At 45.9% G+C, this 17670-nt stretch overlaps 1 protein-coding gene across 3 annotated transcripts in view; it reads right to left on the bottom strand.

Annotated features, from left to right (window-relative positions):
- The window catches only part of Sox102F (transcription factor Sox102F), a 256815-nt gene that overhangs the window by 87806 nt on the left and 151339 nt on the right, over positions 1 to 17670 (bottom strand). The gene's annotated exons all lie outside the window — the stretch shown is intronic.

Here is a 17670-nt window from a genome sequence, read left to right as displayed (position 1 = left end):
ATCGCTTAGCACGGGGTAGGACCCTTACGACATTTGTCACGGGTCGTTAGTCGATGCGGAGAAAATGACGCATACTCGATTCGCAGCCGACTCGTAATCGAGGCTGGTCACTCGAGTCGATCGCTGTACTCGAGTCCTTTTCCAACGGCCACCGTCGACCCCATTATTCGCCGATCCCGCTAATATGGACCACGTGTTTTGAATAGCGAAACTAGAAGACGAGCGTAGGGAACGCTCGAGAGTCGCGCTTCAACGACTCCACGGACGAGCACGTGCATCGTTCCTCCGACCTTCGACATCCTTCTTCTCCTTCTTCTGTTTCTTCCACCACCTAGCTGGCCATTAGCCTTTCCGCGTCAAACAACAGACTCGTTGTGACCGCCTCGATATGCACTTGCTCGACCATTTCGTGAGCTCTTCAATTCGATCGCTTTTGGAATTTACCATTCGAAATATTTTGTCAAAACGCATTTGTTTCAAATTATTTCACTGCAAGGTACTTAATATGAACAACCAGTTGGCATTGTTTTATAAGATCCAATGATCAAAATTTCTAAAAATGAACATACACATAACGAAGGAATAAATTACTTATTCGAGTGCAATTTTTTTTTGGAAAATAACTTATCATTTAAAAAGATTATTTCTTTATGAAAGATGCAAGATTTGCATACATATTAAGTTTATTTCGATTACATTGAAGTATCTATCACGATTTAAAGACGTCCCCGAATAATTTAACATAAGACCATTAAGAGATACATGAAATTTCGTGTTAATAGTAAACGATATTTCGTGCAGAAATTCTTTCTAAAGATATTTCATCGAACAAAGAAGATTCTCTTTGTTATATTCATCGATGCAAATCATTCGGATTTGAGCACAAAGGACGAATATTTGCATACCCGAAGAAAACGAAATCCCAGCTTGATACACAGGGGCGGTGCACGGCCTCTTGATGTAACTTTACGACTAGCACTTAGCTTTTCACATAAAAACCCGCCTATAAATACCGCGCGTTATTTTCGTTGAAGAAATACCGGCAGACATCGGGAGTGTAAACGCGCGAGCCATAGCGATTCGGCCGCGTGCCACGAAACACATAATTCATTTCTTTTTCGTCGACCGCTTTGTCGTTAACCCTTTCACATATATACGTCCCCGATTAATTAATTGTGGGGGGCGTGAGTACGCGAACGTTCCAGATGTCAAATTTGGATGAGCAGGACGTTTAAATTTTCTTTTCTGGAAGATGAAATTGAAGGTGTACTTGTAATGCAACTATTGTCTAAATAAGATCAAAGTCTGACTCAAATTTGATTCAGGACGAACTGCATAATGATCAAACCTCAGGTCGAAGTTTAAGTACTAAATTCAAATCTACATATGAACTGTAAAGTCTAAGTGCAAGTTTAGAATGTGTATTTCAAGTCCAAACCCTAAGTCTGAAGTTCAACCCCTAATCCTCTAAACTACATAATGTATGATGGTGTAATTGATATTGATTCCAATTTACTGAAAAGATTGTCCCAGGGAGTAATACCTTGTATCATTACAATTTTGTCAATCGATCCCCAGGATATTGCGAAATGTAGTTTCTCACGATGGTTAAACGTGTCCCTTTGATCTTCAAGAACATAATGCACCACCCTATTGCCACACCCTTTGGCGACCACCGATGTCCATTAATTCATCGGGCCATCATGAACGCGGGCTTTCTTAATAACGTAAGAAAGAGGTTGGAATAAAAGGCTCGATGGCGAAACGAGGATGTATTCCGGTCACGGGACGAAGGTTGGTATCACTGTCAGAGGGGTTGTCGAGCAAAAGGCGGCGCGTTACCGTCGAGGGGTTGTCTCATCTCCTGGACAGGCTGGTAACGTCATAAAAATAATCAGCTTCGTCCGATGAGCCCGAGGCGTACTTTGATCTCGGACGCATTTGTTTCGAGATTCTTCAACGGCTCTATCTCTCGCGAATCTTCTTCTCGATTTTTTCAGAGGGACACCTCGTTTGAAGGGAGGCAACGAGGGCGGAAGAGAAAAGCCGAAGAGGAAAGTGAAACGAGCGAAGCCGGACGAAAGTTCATCCGAAGAAGCGACTTTTCGTGCTCGGGGAAAATAAAAAGTTAATGAGAAACCAGGCAACGGTGGGCTGGGGCCAAACTTGCACGGTTATTTAGCTTCGGCGAGCAACGTTGCAAGAATCGAACGAGCTTCGACGAGCAAGAAATCGACTGCTTATTTCGAAATTGACCGAGCCACCGAGTTTAACCACCGTTTCCATTTACCTTTTTTCCATTCGGTTCTGCTGTGTTTTGTAATTTCCAAGATTCCGCGATGCTTACGACGGGAATACCAATTTCCGTGGGTGATTGAAAACCGATTGCCGTGGATCGACCTCGGTTTTTCGGGGTGCACGCTCTTCAGAAACAACGAAGAATGTACCGTTTCGTTGATTGCTACTCGGAAGATCGTTCGATATGTGGAACGTTTTCAAGTGCCTTTTCATTATTGTATAAGTGTCGACGGCACGTACTTCAATTATCCTACTACTCTATTACTTTACTAATTATAATACCAATACTCGAACGTATTTGGGAAGTCGCGATTCGATTAAGTCGGTTTTCGAGAACTCGAGTTCGGGTACTCGTAGATCCGAGAGCAGCTCCAGTTAAAATAACTACGATTCAACGTTTCCAATTCGAACAAACGCTATTGAAAACCTTGAAAAATGAACCCCCCCTGAATGGTCTAAAAAGAAACACTCGAGAAGCGTAGTGTCGACCCAATTCGTTCGACGAATCATAAATAATCGATCCGGCGCGGTGCGGCGGCGGTGTCGAAAGGGCGAGAAGCGGTAACGCGGTGTCATAGCCGATGGCAATTAATTTCCTCGCAGGAAAATATCTCGATGGTCTACGAATTTTCGCCGCGATCAGGGTACGCGTCGCGCAACTCGGTGCATAAATATGCTTTCGCGGTGTGGTTCGCGGCCGAATCGCTCATTGAGACCGAATATTTCCGCTTAATAGATCGCAACAAACGCAACAGCAGAGGGTGAGCGTGGTGGCTCGTTTCTATAGATAGCTATTCAATGCACAGAGTATCGACTGCAACGGCACGAGCCAATGAGAGGATTCCGTGCATAATGTATACCTAGGATATATCGCAGTCACGCGGCACAGTAAAACCCCCGGATGCTAAACCATGGAAAGCTATGAGTGCGTTACTGTATGCAACTGCTTCCTCTCGCTCGCCCCGCGCCCACCCGATGCTGCTCTGTGTTTAGCTAATAATTATAATTACGATAATGCAGCGATGCGCACCGCATTGCCCTAGCAACCGCCTGTTCTATTGATTAGATCGGTACGCGACGGCTTTATAAGCTTACAGATATCAAATAATCGACCTTTTCCATTGCCAACCCGAATTTCTGCCCACGCTCGCTCCGATTTCGATTCGTGTTTTGTCAGGTCGTTCGCTTTGCGCCCCGATATCGAACCGAGTCGATACATTTAATCAGTATTTACCCTGCAACTGGTTTATTTTGTGTGCAAGTACCGATGTTCCGATGTTCAACGATACGTGGCATGATTCGCCGGTACCGCTCGATTTTCAGGGTACACGAGATTGCTACTTTCGGCCTAAGTTTGCAAATTCGAAAATCATTATACCCTCGAAACGTAAAACTTCCAAACACAAGGTTCCTCGTTAACAGATCTAAAACACCTGTTACTTGCAAACATCGGTTGTACACGCTCGACAACATTCGTCGATGTAACGCTTCTGCGTCGAATGAAAAATTGTGTTCCGACGACATACGTACAAACAGGTACCTGTTACACGATCGAGTACAAGGGACGCATTAGCAACACAAAGAATCCCGGCAGCGTATCAGTCGGGAAGCGTTTCTAATCTCGTCGGCTATTAAAGCCTGTAACGCGGTTATAACAGGACAGGGAACAGCGGTTCCATCAACGTCAACAATGACTAGTAAAGCATGTCGTTGCATAATACATTCGGCGTAGCCGAGAAGGTAGCTAGGCGAGGTACAGTCGAAGCTGTTTCCGATCCTCGAAGTTCGTAGCACGGCATACAGGGACCGGACCCATTAGCAGGATATATATCGAGTCCCGTAGGATTAGCCTAGTTGCCCCGCAGCGGCTCTCCTATCAACTCAAAGGACAAACATAACTACTTTAGTCCCGGCCGCAAACTCAAGGGTTAAGCGAGCCTCCGTTCCGCTTTACGCGAGTCCTCACGCACCCCTCAGGACACGAAATCCTTGAACCTTCCTGACGATGGCGGTGGTGGTGGCGGCCTCCCTTCAACCTTCGCCCCCTTTCGATATATACCCGCACGCTCTCGTCCCGGGCCAGAGAGCCCAGGATTGATTCCGGCTGAATATTTCATGGCGTGCCAGAACCGAACTTGTTGCCCCCTCGCAGTTCATTAAGGTCATTATTGTATGATGAATTTATCGTCCGTCGGTGACCCCCCGTCGATCGCGGCCATATGGACACGCCGAACATAACGAGCAATTACTCGCCAACGTTAATGATTCTCCCGGGGACCTTTTGCCTCGGAATTGAATCTTTCTTACCTTCCTTAATAAAGGTGTCCCGTTTTTTACGTTTCACCGCTTGATCCAAACATTAGTTCCTTTTTTTTTAATACGACGAAAAAGAGATCTACGAAATTCGATTCTTTTTATCGAACATAAATGTAAAAATTCAGCTTTCGATAAAATAGTAGTTTAAATTAACTTTGATAAGTTGCAAGAGTGCGCGTCAATCCCGTTGAACAAGAACCACGAGAAAGGTTCGCAGACCGACCAAAAGGTAGCCAGGAAAAAATCTTAAAGCAGAGGCGAAGGAAGGGGAAAAGGGGGTCATTGCAAAACGAAGAGGCACAAGATTACCGGTTTCGCGATAAACGGTTCGCTCGATCAAATCGCCAGGAAATAACGGACCGAGCCTAACGAACGCGTTATGTAACGCAGGTGTAATCACCTGCCAGGACTCGTTCCTCTCGGCGGAAGTTGAGGATCGTTGCCGAACTGCTACGGCCGGCGCATCCTTAGGTTAATTGCATTTTCATTTCACTTTTCACCGTGTTAACTCGTAGAATATTTAAGTAAATGTTTAAGAGAATTAAACTTCATTATTATACTAATTAGGAACATTGAGCTGTATCGAGGGAATCGAAGATTATATAAATGTGGGAATTAAGACTCTGAGGATGTAGATAGCTGGAGATGTTACGAACAAATTGTTGCTATGGATTCGACTTAGTATCTACATCGAAACCGTTATCGAAGAATCGATCGACCGTTCGAATAGCTGGAGGAACCTGTAGACAGTGGAGGTTTGAATGGATCCGCGAAACAAGCGTTGTCCGATTTCTGGTTCGTCTCGCATTTCTCTCGGCCATTTTCCCGGCAAACGACCCACGTTATCTGCTCGTTTGGTAGCCCGTTGGGGAGGGTAGGGAGAGCAGCCGGGCCATTGTGAACACGGCCATAGAAACTGGTCATAATGAGTAACGAGAGAGAAGCTCGGTTCTCTGACGGGGGCGTCGCTGAAAGACCGCGAAGGATTCGCGATGAAGGAACAAGGCAACAGATAGAAGAAGCCAGGTATCCTGGTAGAGAGCGAAAAAAAAAGAAGAAGAAAAAGGTCGAATGGGAGAGTGTGAAAGAAGAAGAGAACAGAGGGGGTGTCAGAGAGGGAGAAGAGCTCACCCGACGGGGCTAATGAGTCGCAGGATGATTGATTCGCCTATTCGTGCTCTGCCAAAGCTGTGCTTTCACTCGTCCTTCCACCACCCTTCAACGGCTTGTTCCTTCCTGCAGGCATCTCGCTTCTTCCCGTTCCACCCTTGTATCTCGTATCTTTGGTTCACTTGTTCTTCACCACCTTTATCTTTGTCCGCTCTGCTGGCTCCGTCCGCCATTCACGGCCCGTCACGACGCCTATGGCAACAACGTTCAATAAAATATCGCGTAAATGCTTTTCAGCCTGGTCGAGCCCTTGAACCGATTCAAGCCGATCACTGTATCGTAATATCGAAATTAGACGGGTTACCGTCGAGAGCTTTTCATTCCGACGACTTCCGTCGGCCGTGAAAGGTGTCTCCTTTCAAAAGGCAGACGCGTTGATCGAGAACCAGGGAATTTCTGCGATAAACGCTCTTCTTTTTTCGAGCGAATTGTATATTCGGGTGCAACTACCTTTGGCGAAAGGTAAATGCGAAGCGAGGATCCTCCCATCACCTTTCTTTTAGATAGTCCGAAGGTGAGCTTAAGGGTGGGCTAAGACCCTGGGTCTTAATATTCTTAGACCTGCTAATGATTACAGCCAAAGTTAGCATAGTTTACCCTAATTCAAAATAGAAAATTAAAGCATCAGAATAAGAAATGAATTCATATCAGACCAGTCTATCACGTGTCGTGCTAGGTATAAATATTTCTACTAGAAATAGTCAACGTGTCAATCTAGTGATTCGAATTAAGGAGCGAAGAACATCCGGGTACTGATAAAATTATGCTGGTAATTAAAAACAGAACGAGATATTAAATTTAGGATTTCATCCTCATCAATCTGCACTACCATATGATGTATGAGACATGCCTAGTCAAATTTTGGATATATTTCCAAAAATTAAATTAAATTTTTAAAGTTTCCCTTGTGACCCTATCTGGGACAGCCTCTGAAATCAGGAAACCAAAAGAAATGCATTGAAGTTACGCAACAATTCCCTGGATTGTAAAACAGATCATGTTTAGAAATGTGTAACTGCAGGTTATTAAGTCAACGTTACGATTTATCGAGGAAACTAACGCAATCGATCCGACGCGATATTTCCGGCATCGAACGACACCTTTCTACTCGATGTCACGCGACCTCGCCTCCTCTCAATGAACAACGATCGAGGAAGGAGTAAGTAGGAATAATACCATGAAACTCAATGAAAAGCTGAGATCATCGACTGCGGTTACTCGCGCCTTCTTTACTTGTTAACTTTGTCGAATTTTCTGATTTTCAGTTGGCGCAACATTCTCAACATTATAAAGGAAAATCCTGTGCAGCAAATATTTTCAGCTTCCCCTTTTCACGCTTCCTGCGTGGTTCAAGTGTCGCAGGAACGATCGAGCGTTATCGGGCTATTGTCCAGCTGTCTCTCCAAGATGGATCACGCGTACACACAATATAATGGTTTCAGTGTCGAGCAATAAAGGTCTTTTTGTGGCCTCGGCATGATAGAGCACCGTGATTAGAAGCTTCAATTCGGGACACAGAAATTTGACGCGGACGGAACTCCCTCGTTCATCAATGAAAGTATCGTTGATATAATCGGTACTTTCTAACTGCCCAATCAGTACAATTCGGTGATTCAGGAGTATATCTAATCGAATATGTACATAATTGTTAAATCTGCGTCAAATGCGTTTACGGTTAAACCGTTCCACATAGTGGTGTAACATCGTATCAAACGATAAACTTGGTATCAATGTTCGGTGAACCAGTAAGCAATAAAAGTAGATGTCCGGTGACGAAAAGATCAGAAGGGTAACCCTTTTGCAGATCGCGCGGAATCATTAATGCATAAGTCGATCCGCGATATTCGCATTGAACGGGATTCCGGTCGGCCGGCGAATCGGTCGAAACGTCAGAAAATTTGTACACGCGCGACATCAAAGGCCGTCGTCGAAAGTAAGCGGCAACCTTCGATTCCGGTGACGAGCGTGGGGTGAAAAAAGGAAACGTAAATGCAGTAGCCGCGCTGCAGAGAGGTCCGCGTTCACTTAGCCGTATTAATGGGCGGTCGATGGATGCCAGCGTCCGTCTGTCCGTTTCGACCCCTCCTAGGGCCGTCTCGTCGACGACGCAAGGTCGTAATCGGTGTCGGCCCCGTCGGGCTGCGAACAACGCGCATCGAGGGTCGAAAGCGAAACTCTTTTTACCAGTCGGGGTCGAAACGAGACGACGACGAGTCGGCCCGGTTCAGCCGGCACCGAACGAAGCGAGACGAAACCGAGCAATCAAAGGGAATAATTCAAGAGGCGGCCACATTGTTCCCGTGTCTCTCGCGTATCCGGCTGCGTCCCGCGGGACCGCGACGACCGACGCAATGACGAGTTATGTGACCCGGCCCCCGATAATAAACGACGAAACGCCGTCACGCTGCTGCGCCCAGAACGAACCGACGAATTCCCCGTGTAATGCCCGACACCGGAGGCGAGAACTTGCTTTATCGCTGCGCGTTCTTCTATTTGCTCGACTGCGCCGGGGTGGATGTTTTATTTATGATTGGAAACGTTATTCTTACTTCTTTTCGTTTAGTAACAGCTCGTTATATCGGATCTACCGGAAAGTTCTGTCTGTTTTTCAGTTCACAGAAAATAATACATTTGCAGTTCATTTATTTGATACGTTTACCGAACAATACCAGTTATTTTGCCCAACGCGCTGGTAATTTGTACATTTCGTTTCTGGACAATGATTTATGTTCGCGGGCAAAAACTCGAGCTGCGACATTATCGGATAGAACTTTCCGCTAGACTTGATACGTATCTCCGTTTCTTTTTTTCAACGCGTTTCATATCGGTATTCGCGATCAAATGGAAATTCGTTCGTCATAGCGATGAACGTTAAAGTTAATTAACGCACTTAATTGATGCTTACTTCGAAGATATCGTGCAGTTCTAGCAAGTATATTAGTTACCGGATTTGTGAAACAATACTTAAGCAATTTGCGCTGCACTCAGAATTCATAACTGAAATTGATCGTTTTGCAACACTTGCGAAGTAAACACCTCCATTAAACATATAATAACCGAATGCATAAAACATCAGAACACGAGTCGTTGCAAAACTCTTTCAGACTCGCATAAAATCTTGAACGTATCGATTACAGTTTCTCAGAGACATAAATTAATTGTAATTGACAAGTGGCTAATAGCCGAAAGTCGTAAAAATTGGATTAGCGAGGAAAACTTAGAATTAGGGTAAAGCTCGATATTCCAAGAACATTTCCAATCGTTCATTCTCCGTCTCTACGTGTCAAGGAAGAATACGCGGGTCGTACACCCTCGTTGGAGAGGTTAGGCGAGGGAGCAGAACGGCAGTGACGAAAGTACAAAAGGAAATGTTAGCAAATCCGATACGATCGACAGATTGCCAGCACCCCCTAGACTCATCGAGGACGCGACCATCGTCCTTGCAAGCGTTCACCCTTGCAGGCGCAATATTATATTATAATCCCGACAGTGACTTCGGTGGAGGCTGTATAAAGGAAGGGGTGAGTGGGCGCGAGGCTCGAGCTGGCGTGTTGCAGGCACCGAGGAAGAAGAACGCGGAAGGTGGATGGCGAGAGAGAAAAAGAAGGGGGATGCTGGGGGCTTGTCTGGAAGATTAGCACCTCGTATAAAAGTGGTGTAGTGGGAATGAAACTCGAGGGAAAGGTGGCGAGGGTGGGGGTAGAGGTAGGTGGCAACATTGGCGAGAGAAGGGTGGCGAAGTCGGAGGTGGTAGCCAAAGGGTGAAAGACGGAACGAGAGGAGAAAGAAGAGCGACGGAGAGGCAGCGGGAGAAAATAGGAAGGGGTAGAAGAAAAAGAAGACGAGGAAGAAGAAGACGAAGAGGGGTGAACGAAGGCCGTTCCTTCCTTTCCTTATATACACCCCGCTGTGCCGTCCGTATAAGAGGAAAATTAGTTTTCAGAAATTTTTATGAAAGCGCTGAAAAGAAACTGTAAGGTTCCTTTTCTCATTGGGGGCTATTTTTGTTCAGAGAGGCATGGGAGATTCAATAGCCTTTATTTTACTCTCGTGTTAATCTCGCGCACGCTATACGATTCGGCTTACCCGCTCCGCACACGGTGTCGCCGGTTTCACGAGGGAGAGCGAGCGGGAGCGCGCGACAGACCCAAGAAAAGAAAACGAAGACGCGACGGAAGCGAGACAGACGGAAGCCGTAGAAGGAGCGTCACCAGTCACCGGGTTGGATCTTTATGAAGCGCGGCCATCAAACGGGAAAGCGGGTATTATATGCGGCCCGCGTAATAAAATCTTCTCGGCTCTCTAATTAGTTTTCAACAATCGGGAACGGGCACCCGTGGCCGCATTGGCGCGGCGTTAATTTTTGCAATTAAGCGGTCGCAGCAGCCTGTCTCGCGTTAAATAAGGGTTGCGCGGTACGGCGGACTCCTCGCCAAGAAAAAAAGCCCTCTTGTTCGTTGAATCGCGGCTTTAAATAATGTAACTGCTATAACCTGTCGGACGGAGGACGAGCGTTAATGCGAATAAACGTCCGCGCGGATGCTTCAACGAAAAGACTATTTAAATAACTAGATCCGAGTTCCGTTTCGCGCGATGCTCCTTAACGTTGAAAATACGCGTGAACTTTTTCTCGCTGGCGAGCTGCACGGGGCTGAGGTGCCTTTATGTTCTCTTTCGTTTTCGACAAAAGTCGCACCATCGTGAAAGAACGGCTGAATGATAAACTCCGTGATCTTCGTGCATGGAAAACTGAAATACGTGTCCGTCTTTTTTCCCTCCCGCGTTTCTTCTTCTTTTCTTTTAAGGAATTGTTAGTCGAGAATTCCTCTATACGCGTTTCAATTCGCTGCTTTCTTAATTTTTCTCGTTCCTCCATTCATTCGCTTTGACTCGTAACCGATTCACCTGCAACGTCGAGCGTGTAACGTTTTGCAGGACGCTCCTTGTTCGAGATAATGAAATTACCGCTACCGAACCGTGAGTTTTATTCTCGCTTCCATTGTTACTCGAGTACTCATATTACCCAATTATCTTCGATATCGTTCCGCCAACATCGTACATTTTATCCCGTACAAATTTGCAAATTCAGAAACGTGGATATTTGGACATTGATAATTTGGGAGCTTAGAAATTTCAGAAGTCGAGGTTCGAAAATTTTGTCAATTATTCTGGCGGGTTTATTCGCTCGCCTCGTAACGGATTCACCCGCGACGTCGAGCGCGTAACGTTTTACAGGACGCTCGTGTTCGAGATAATGAAAGCAGAATACCGAACCGTAAGTCTTCTTATTCCCGCTTCCATTGTTGCTCGAGTACTTCGGCGAAGTACTATCCAATTATCTTCAACGGCGCGCCAGCCGCATAACGAACCGATAGACGCCTCGTTACGGCCGGCCCATAATTCTTACCGACAATAAGCTTGTCGAAATGAATTGCCGGTCGCGCGCGTGTTCCTGTACACTCGCGTACACCGAGTGGCGTGAACGAGGTATTATGTGGTACTTAAGTATTAGAAAGCGGGCGAAATAATTCTCCGTGACGTTCACGGACGAGAAACGTGTCCCCTGTTCCCTTTTTCTCTTTTGCCTTCTTCATTTTTCTGCTCGACATTGAAAAGCATTGTTTGAAACGTTGCAAACTAATCAACTTCCTCGCGCGAGTAGAAGGTCCGCGTAAAAGGATCGAGATCGAGCGTTGTCAGCTTCGATGAATTAACAAAGAAATCGAATTACGGATTCTATCTTGTCCAGTATGAAAATGTTGGTGCAAAATTGCCAAGATGCGTAATGATTTTCCAGCATTACAGCGAGAGGCGAGGGTCTTATTTATCGGTATCGCTATTCATTCTAGGGAAGGCGTAACCGTACAACGAGTAATAATTCAACGCGTTGTAATTTACCGCGTGGCAACACAACGCGTGGTAATCCAACGCTAATTCAATGCGTGGTAATTTAACCAGTCGATAACCTATGTGTGATATTTCAGTGCGTGGTAATTCACGTGGTCGTTCGAATGGTGTGTCGATGCATAGTAGTTCGTGTGATAGCCTAACACGTGATAATTCAACGTACCTCCCTGCATGGTACTCTAATGCGTGATAGTTCAACGTATGATACTTGAACGCGTGGTACTTGAGTGCATGAGTAATTTAGCACATGATACTGTAACTGAAAAGTCAGTTTCCATACACTGTAGACAAAAACGACATAACATTTTGGCCAACCAGTAGTTTTCGAGTATTAAAAAGACGTATCCCCATCCCCTTATCGGCTTTCTGTTTAGAGAAGACTATCATGCTCGGCATCCACGTCCTTAGCCCGGAATGTGGCTGCAAAGCCGCGTCAATACGTTCTCTGGCAGTGCGAGGGAAAGGGTCGGGGGGTAATGCGAGAGGGTGGTAGAGGCGCGAGCGTAGGAGCGACGAGGTTCTTGGAAGGGCGGCGGGAGAGAGGGTAACGGACTTGGGTTCGTGAGCAGACGGGGTGGCTCGCAACGTCGTCGACGACGAGGACAGAAGAGGCCGAGGGTGGCGGAGGTCTTCAGGGCGAGAGATCACTGCGCCGCCAATATTACAGCCAGCCCGAAGATTACCAATATCCTTGAGAGGCGCTCTAGTCCTGTCATAAAAGACGGAGCTTACGAAGATATTACGGCAGCGGCTCCGTTCACTGCGACGTTAGACCACCTCACTTTTCGCAACTTCATTTCGGAGAACACTAAAAATACAGAGGAAACGGCCATCGTGTTGGATACGCGATCCGAGTATTAGTAACGTCGTACAGAGAGGAGCTTGACTGTGATACGGGGCTGGTGGTGAGGGATGCGCTGTAAAAGACGCTGCACCTCTACGTGGCTGCGAAAACCACGGATAGAAAGACGACCTAGGTATTACGTTATGGCTAGCTGCTGCCGGGGATCTTGATGCGATGTCGATGGATAAACCGTGTGCTTTCAGATGTTATGGCTTAATAACAGGGGGAGCAATTAGGCTGTTCCGGAGGGTTCCGGGAATTGGATCTTTAAGCACTTTGTCTTCTAATGATCCCACAGAGATGTTCATGTAATGCGTCCAAACATTAGGGCCGTGAATCTGGTACTGATTTTATATTCTCATCATTCATAACCTATTGTCAAGGTTATTTCAATCTCTTGTTAATGATATTATAGTCCAGAGCATAGTCGAACTTCAATCTGGTTGAAAGTTTAGGACCTTAGATCATGCAAAATTATGCGCCAAAGTAATTACAATGTCCAGAGGCGTTTGTTAGAAGGTATAAAAAGCCGAAGGGTGGAATTTCATCAGGACCCAGAGGATTTGCATGGGACAGGCTCCTCCTGAGCGTCGGACAAGACAGAAACGCGGTTCGTTTCGAGGCTGATGGAGGAGAGATTGGCCGATAGCTATCTGGTCGTCGAGTGTGCCTGAATCCTTAATAGGAAATCGACAGAGTTATTACGTGCTGGCAGGGTGTTGCTTCGGTGGGGTACATAAGGTCGTGCATACAACGGCCGACCATTGTGACGACGCTTTGTGCGACACAAAGCTTTAATCCGCCAACAGATCTGCTAATGTCAACATCCTCCTGCCTTTCTGTATCGACGTGCGTGAACGTACGAGGCCTTCCACGAACGTGTACGCGCGTACACACGCGTGCGGGATCCGCTGGGGACATCAGCTAGCCTCAATAAGCGTCCCATAATCCACCCCAACCTGAATAATCGCCATTCTCTAACCATTGTATCGTTTTCTCGTAAAACCCTCCAGCGATTTGGGGCGAAGATCGACGTACACACCGCCGGGGGTATTATATGCGCATGTCCTCTTATTACGAGTATTCATTGCGGTTAGCCGAGACGCGACTTTCGCCCAGCCTGAGACAACAGTTTTTGTTGGGGAGCTTCGTCATTAGGAGATTTGCAATTGTAGTTTTAGAGATTGGGGCGATGTACCGTGTTCTTTTGATTGTGCGGGGATGGTTTCATGGATGATAACTTTCCAAATTCGGTTCGTTTGAAATCTATGAGTATTTAGATGAATTTTGATATTTAATAAAATCGAAATTAAGATGGAAAATTATGAAAGAGCAATGGACACTAGAGGAAGCACCAATTGGCAAAGGCGCAAGATCCGCATAAATAGCGATAAGTTGTCCGATAGAACGTCAATTTTCCAATTATGTACGTACACGTTCCACATTGGTCTTATCGGACAACGGTATACCCGTTAGCAGCAATGAGGAAACATGTCTCGAGCGCCAGCTATAACCTCGGCCACGCATCCAACTAATGATTTCCGTCAGCGAGAGAAGTCGGATGAAAGCCGGGGCCGAAAAACGGAAATCGTCGGAATATCGTAAAAGGAGAGTGTCCAGATGCCACGGTAGCCTGGGTCAGCGAGAGGTGAAGGAACGCGGTATGAGCGTGAAGGTGCGAGATTTAGTAGCAGTTCTCGGCATTGCTTCTCTTTAACGAGCAAATCGTCAAATCGAATTAAACGACACGCGAAACGTTAAAAGCAGCCGCGCTGCGCGTCGTTAACTCACGCCACTTTCCAACGTTTCAGCAACCTGTACTCGATACTCGAACCGCTGTGTCCGTTCAATTAGTGACGTTACACCGAACGCTGGTCAACAAATCACGCCGATTCGTTCGTCTAACTGTCGGTTTAGTGTGGGAGCATCTCACGCGTTTCCTATTCAAATTGTTCGTACAGTTTTCGTTGTCAAGGAAATCGTTTAGTAAGGCGGTGTAATGAGTCATATAATGCGAGGACGTGTAGCTTAAATTGACGCGTTGTAATTTGGAGCGTGGTAGTTCTGGTTTAAATAAAACGGTGCGAGGAGAAATTCAACGGGTGGATATTCGACGCGTGATAGTTTAGCGCGTAGAAATTGGATGCATGGTAATTCAACGCACTGCTAATTCCACGCGTGGTAATTCAGTGCGTGGTAATTCGACGCGCTGATATTTCCACGCGTGGTAATTCAGTGCATAGTGATTCCATGCGTGGAAATTCGACGCGCTGGTTATTCCACGCGTGGTAATTCAATGCGTGGAAATTCGACGCGTTGATAATTCCACGCGTGGTAATTCAGTGCGTAGTAATTCGATGCGTGGAAATTCCACGCGTGGTAATTCAGTGCGTAGTAATTCCATGCGTGGAAATTCGACACGCTGATAATTCCACGCGTGGTAATTCAATGCGTGGAAATTTGACGCGCTGATAATTCCACGCGTGGTAATTCAGTGCGTAGTAATTCGATGCGTGGAAATTCGACGCGCTGGTTATTCCACGCGTGGTAATTCAGTGCGTAGTAATTCCATGCGTGGAAATTCGACGCGCTGATAATTCCACGCGTGGTAATTCAATGCGTAGTAATTCGGCGCGTGGTAATTCAGTGTGTAGTAATTCCATGCGTGGAAATTCGACGCGCTGATAATTCCACGCGTGGTAATTCGATCCGTAGTAATTCGGCACGTGGTAACTCAAAGCGTAGAAATTCGACGCGTCGTAATTCGGCAATTCGACAATTCCACGCGTGGTAGTTGGATGCGTGATAATTCAAAGCGCGACACATCGCCCGATAATTCAGCGCGTGGCTATACAACGGTCACACAAGCTAATCCCAGCGTTTCCAGCGATAACAATGAACAATGGTGAAGGCCACATTTGTTCTGCGAGACAACTTTTGACAGACTTGATCCAACGCGATACTTTGTTGGCTGGACCGAATGTACTCGTTTAAAGTCGGCTTACAGTCGAGGATATTTATGTTCGAAGCGACAGTCGGTCGTTTGTAAGCGTTGAGAAACGCGCGACGCGACGTCTGTCTGTTCGATAATGAAGATAGCAGTGGATCCGCGTGAAACACCGGAATCGAGCGGATGCAACAACGGTGTCAAAGTTTGATCGTGGGGTTTCTTTGTGGGGGCAATTAATAGTAGATTACCGGGTGCAACGAGGGTAAACGGAGCTTTGGAGCGACGAGGAGAGAGAGAGAGTTAGGGAAAGGTCGAGAAGGGGGTTGGCAAAGGGGCATAGGACTCGCGTGCAGGGTAAAACGGAGACGGATGAGGGGATGAGATTACACACGCCGCCTCGGGGATTACCGCACTCTGATTCTCCGATAAGAATGTCAAAATAAGCTGCCTCTCGCTACGCCACGTGTAATCTCTCGTTTCTTTCCCTTCGTGGCCTTTGGCCTCGTCAGCCGCGTAATTACATTGTGACGATTTCGTCGATTGCTCCGGTGTCGTTTCTTCAACCGAGTCGACTCCGGTCATTTGTCCGACTGTCAACGCTTTTGCTGTTTCAGTGATATTGCCGTACGTGATCAGACGTACTATGACACAAGCTAGAACACTGTTAATCCCTTCAGGAATACTTGCTCGTACATAAACATTTAGATTTTTAAGTTCCTCAATAAAAGCTGATACATTGTTTCTATATATAAATTCTTTTACGATTTATTTGCACAGTTGTTACAGATTTAATGAGTCGACGCATATCATGGGATCAATATCAAGAGCACTCTAAAAGTTTCTGTCTTTTATTTTCTCGTCGAATAATTAATTCAGTTGAATTTGTAACGCGGTTACCGGTGAGTGCCTTGGCAACGCGTTAAGAAATTAATGCGGTCGTAAAGTATAATAAATTACAATACATGGAACGTTCGCGTGACCGTACACGGTGTGTAAGTCGGGACTTTGACCGATACGCTCGCGGAATTCGAAATATCCCCACGAGTCAACCACCGGGACAGACGTTGTCCGAGGACAATCGAGAAGTGGATGTAAGTCGGTATTGTCCAGGGAATTGCCGATTGGTCGGTTTCCGTGAATAGGAAAGGATGCTTTCAGATGGATTAGACATTGTCGTCGAAAATTGGGAAGATAATGGTCGCGAGGATATATTTGAAAGTCTGATTTAATCCCTGCATAATAAAGGCCCGATCGTAATTCAAATATATGCAACATGTGCAACTTAAGGGAAATTTATACGGTGCAGAATTTTTGCGAGGGAATTTAACGGAGATTAGTCCTAAGGGAAGTTTCATATGATCAAACAATGTCTCAGGAAACGTACAGTTATGAGAATAGTACTGAATTTAAAATTAAATTGTCTGTAAGTTGGCTAGTGTATTCGCTAGAATGTCAAAGCGATCAAATAAACACATTGTGCCGACTGCTTAATGTGATGCGGTATTTTACCGCTTTGGCTTGCCCGAACTACAATGCGTTCCATAAATCTACGAACTCGTCTCGCGCGTGTTCTGCAACATTGTAACTGAAATATAAAGAGAGAAATCCGTAAGTAGTCTGCAACAATTCAGAATGACTTGAACGGCGTATTGTGGCAAAGTAAATTTGGAGAGGCAACGATGCGACGCATTGACGTCGTTGATGAACGGGTCGCGTGTGCACCATGCACGCCGCGTACATCTTGATGCCGGCATAAAACGCGTTAGTCCCGGTGCTGACACAGTAAATACACCGTGAACCCTTCACGAAAGTCCGACATCCGGTAGCTGGTGCGTGCCAAAACACGAAAACTTTTTGAAGCCCTCATTATTGTTGCGCCGCCTGATTATCTACCCGTTTGTCAGAAGCAGGTTATTTCCAGCAAGGGATGCAGTTCAAAATTAGAACCTGAAGACTTGTGCTAGGTTATGGCTATAGGGTGGGTTCGGGCTTTAAAAGAAAAGTCGATACTTTTTGGGTCCTCATGAATTTCTGCTTCACCGATTAAAATTTGAAACAAAGTTTCTAAATGTCTGCATCTAAATACCTAACCGAAGTCGCAGTTAAAGTAGCAAATATTAAGAAAGTAGTAAACGACTAAAGTCAGACCGGTTTATAGCAAACAACATCGTCGAGCCGTAAATCT

The sequence above is a fragment of the Megachile rotundata genome, chromosome 5, assembly GCF_050947335.1.
Source record: "Megachile rotundata isolate GNS110a chromosome 5, iyMegRotu1, whole genome shotgun sequence".
Classification (NCBI taxonomy): Eukaryota; Metazoa; Arthropoda; class Insecta; order Hymenoptera; family Megachilidae; genus Megachile; species Megachile rotundata.
The sequence above is the reverse complement of the archived record's forward strand: the minus strand, read 5'-3'. Positions and strand labels throughout refer to the sequence as shown.